The sequence below is a fragment of the Rhincodon typus genome, unplaced genomic scaffold, assembly GCF_021869965.1.
Source record: "Rhincodon typus isolate 14 unplaced genomic scaffold, sRhiTyp1.1 hic_rhity00000531, whole genome shotgun sequence".
In the NCBI taxonomy this organism is placed as follows: Eukaryota; Metazoa; Chordata; class Chondrichthyes; order Orectolobiformes; family Rhincodontidae; genus Rhincodon; species Rhincodon typus.
In genome coordinates this window covers 17,674-22,188 of record NW_025966169.1, presented here as the reverse complement: position 1 = coordinate 22,188, position 4,515 = coordinate 17,674, and positions in this window count along the sequence as shown.

Here is a 4,515-nt window from a genome sequence, read left to right as displayed (position 1 = left end):
CTCTAGGCCCGAAACGTCAGCCTTCCTGCTCCTCTGATGCTGCTTGGCCTGCTGTGTTCATCCAGCTCTACACCTTGTTATCTCAGATTCTCCAGCATCTGCAGTTCCTACTATCTCTGATACAACATTATAAAGCTGCCAGCTTTATTTTAGCCATCTGATGCTCCACAATTGTTTTTTTTTTCAAGATTATTTGTCCACTCCAGTAGAATGTACAAATTAGTTCCCATTATTTTCCGTTTTTAGCTCCCTCGGAGTTATCTGGCCCTGATGCCTTGGTAAGATAACTGCAGGAAACTCCGCACTGTGTTATCTCTGACTCTATCATCGGCAGTTCTTCCTACTTCTGCAGGAAACTGCTGGTGCTGTACAGTGGGCGAGTTTCGGTTATATGGGTACAGTGGTTAGAAGGGAAATAAACTATCTAACCACAAAGCAGCGCTTGAGTGTGTGATTACTTGATGAGTAATGGAAGAAATTGCAGGGCCAATATAAGAAGGAAGGTGATCAAACACTGACAGATCCATTTTGGAGTTAGTGCTTTAATTTAGCTCTCCAATCTGTAAAAAACAAATCAAGCCAAATATAGATGACCTCACTGTCCCCATGAATGTATTACTGGTAATTGATGTGTCCTATTTTGAGTATTGGGTGTCATGGCGGCTCAGTGAGTTCGCACTGCTGCCTCACAGAGCCAGGGACCCGGTTTCGATCCCACCCTTGGGTGACTGTCTGTGTGGAGTTTGCACATTCTCCCCATGCCTGCGTGGGTTTGCTCTGGTTTCCTCCCACAGTCCAGGGATGTGCAGGTTAGGGTGGATTGGCCATGCTAAATTGCCCCACAGTATCCAGGGATGTGTAAGTTAGGTAAGTTAGCCATGTGAAATTCAAGGTTATGGGGATAGGGTCAATGGGAGTGGGTCTGAGCGGGATGCTCTTTAGAGGACTGGTGTGCACTAGATGGGATGAATGGCCTGCTTCTGCCCAGAAGGAATTCTAAGGCCTGGTGTGTGGGGGTTGGAGTAAGCACATGGTAGAGCTCAAGACCTAAAATTATTGAAGTCAATATTGAGTCTGGAGGGCTGCAGGGCCCCCAGGCGGAAAATGAAGTGTTCCTCCAGCTTGTACTGAGCTTCGATAGTGTAGGTTAGATGGGCTTCAGATTGGTTTCACAGGTTAGTGTAACATCGAGGGCCGAAGGGCCTGTACTGTGCCGTAATGTTCTATGTTCTGTGTTTGCTGGAGCACTGCCGCAAGCCAAAGGCAGAGATGTTGGCCAGGGAGCAGAGTGATGTGGCAGGCAACTGGAAGCTCAGGGCCTTTTTTGCGAGCAGAACGTAGATGTTCTGCAAAGCCGTCACCCATGAGGTTATTGACTTGCTTGCCAAGCTGGCTGGTCATCTACAGACGTTTCGTCACCATGCTAGGTAACGCCATCAGTGCAACCTCCAATGAAACGATGTTGTTCTACTCCCCTTGGTATTTATATGATCCGGTCTGTTAAGTTGGGTTGTTTCTGGTTCTGTTCTGCATGGGTTTGTATACGGGGTCTAATTCCACATGTTTGTTGTTTCCATTATGGGTTGGAAACCAGGCCTTTAGGAATTCCTGTGTGTGTCTGTGCTTGGTTTGAGTTAGGATGGTCACGTCATCCCAGTTAAACTGATGTCCAAGTGCACTGAGATGAGGACATGGGTACAATAACCAGCCAGTTTGGCGAACAAGTCAATGTCCTCATCCACAACCCGAGCTACAAATCTTTGCAAGAACCTGAAAGCAGTCACCCAGTGTACGCTTCGTTTCCCCAGTGTAGAGCAGACCACATTGTGAGCAGCACATGCAGTCGGCTATATTCTGGGAAGTGCAGATAAAGTGCTGCTTCACCTGGAAGGTATGTTTGGGCCCTTGGATCCTGAGCCTAGACCCTAACAATTTTTTTTATTTTAAAGGTTAAGTGTAAGGTGTTGTAATCCAGATGCAATTCAATTCAGTCAAACTACCAGATATGAAGCAAACCACATTTTATTCAATCACTATAGTTACAACACAACAAACAAAAGAAGAAATTGGAAAATTGGAAAATTTAATAGAATAAAAGATTATTTAGCTACTAAACAGTAACTGACCAACAAACACCAAACCACATAAGAATACAATGAGAGAACACAGTGTGGGCCTGGAGGAACACAGCAGACCAGGCAACATCACAGGAGCAGGAAAGTTGATGTTTCGGGTCAGAACTCTGCTTCAGATATGGGGGAGGGGGAAGGGATCTGAGAAATAAATATAGAGAGATAGAGGGGTGGGGCTGGGGAAGGTAGGTGGGATGGTGATAGGTGAGTGCAGGTAGGGAGTGGTGGGGATTAGTCAGTGAGGTGGGAGGAGCGGATAGATGGGAGAGAAGATGGACAGGTTGTGTCAAGTCAAGGAGGCGGGGAAGAAAGGGAGGGTTGGTCTTGGGATGAAGCCGGAGTGGCTTGATTTTGAAACTGGTAAAGTCCACATTGAGACCATTGGGCTGTAGGCTCCCAAGGCCTGCTCCTCTGATGCTGCCTGGCCTGCTGTGTTCCTCCAGCTCCACACTGTTTTCTCAGACTCCAGCATCGGCAGTTCTTACTGTCTCTGATTGAAGAATACAAAGAGACCCTGATCGGATGCGCCGAAGGGCTGAGAAGAACCAGGTGGAGTTTAATTTAGATAAATGTGAGGTGCTGCATTTTGGGAAGGCAAATCAGGTCAGGACTTATACACTTAATGGTAAGGTCCTGGGGAGTGTTGCTGAACAAAGAGACCTTGGGGAGCAGGTTCATAGTTCTTTGAAAGTAGAGTTGCAGGTAGACAGGGCGGTGAAGAAGGTGTTTGGTACGCTTGTCTTTATCGGTCAGTGCATTCAGTACAGGAGTTGGGAGGGTCATGTTTCTGCTGTACAGGACATTGGTTAGGGCCACTTTTGGAATACTATGTGCAGCTCTGGTCTCCCTGCTATAGGAAAGATTCTCATGATTTGCCCTGTCTATTCCTCTTTAATTATGTGTACCTCAATCAGGTTGCTCCTCAGCTTCCCTGCTCCAGGGAAAACAAACCCAGTTTACCCAGCCTCTCTCTGTCACTGAAATGCTCCATCCCAGGGCAACACCCTGGTGAATCTTGCTCTGCACCCCTGTCCAGAACTATGCCATTCTTCCCACAGTGTGGGGACCAGAACCACACACAGTACCACAGCTGGGGACCCTAACCCAAACTCCATTAAGCTCTGTTTTTAATGGCAGAACGTTCTGAATCTCCTTCTGCCTCAGCATTGGTGTGAGCTTTCTGTCCTGAGTGCCTTCTCTCTCTAGACCCAAGTCCTGAGCCACAGTTATCGAAGATGTGCCAAACACCTCCTTGTGAACTGTCTCACCCTGAAACAGAGTGAGCTCTGCTCGTGTTCACCTGTATATCCCCTGGGACATGGAGTTTACTGCCATCACTGTACTGCAACAGGAATTTCCTCAGAGCCTGCTCCTGTAACCAGTCCATCTCTTTCTCCTTGGCTGGGTTTCCTCTGATTCCAATTGTATCTTTCACTCCTGTCAAACCACTCCCCAGGAGTAAGTCAACTCCTTCCTCAGGTAATTTCTGATCTCCCCCCAAAAACTGACAGCAGGACAGACCCCAGTCCGAATTTGTGGAATGGAACTGGGATGAACTCTCCCACTCACTCACACTTTGCCCGTTGTTAAACTCTCTGCAGGGGAATACTCGACAGCAAGAAGGTTTCAGTCAAGCTCCTGCCCCTGGAAAGAGAGGTTGGATTTTGCAAACACACAAATCTCTAATCTCCCCAATATAAATCACTGTCTCTCACAGCAGTGTCCAACTGCAGGATCTTCCTTGGACGTAAAGCTACAATCTGATCCTTATGCTTCTGAGAGTTTTTTTCCAGACTCATTCTTATAAACTCCAGTGAGATTCTCACTCAACCTCTAGCATTTGGAGTGAATATGTGCCACTGCCTTAAAGGAGGAAGATCTCTCAATAAATGCCCCTTTGTTTGCCTGACTCTCAATATGACAGTCTCTGCCATGCAACGTCTTTCCCTCTCTCATTCAGTTTCTCTGCATCGCTCAGTCTTACTGCGTCTCTCTCTCCCTCACACTCTCTCTCTCACTCGGTCCATCCTGATGTAACACTCTGGTCTGGTTTCTCCTCTCTCAGGGATTCGGACAGGTCGCTGTGTCAGATTCCGAGATAATGTGCACACGTGCGAGATTAAGGGGTGGTGTCCTGTCGAACTGGACGAGACAGAGAAGTAGGTTACAGCCAGAGCTCTCATTTCAAGGGCTTTTACTCAGAATGTACCAGGGCAACAGTAGGAGGTGATCCAGCACTGTCGGAGGGTCAGTGCTGAGGGAGCGTCGCACTGTCGGAGGGTCAATGCTGAGGGAGTGCCGCACTGTCGGAGGGTCAGTGCTGAGGGAGGGGACACTGTGGGAGGGTCAGTGCTGAGGGAGTGCCGCAATGTCGGAGGGTCAG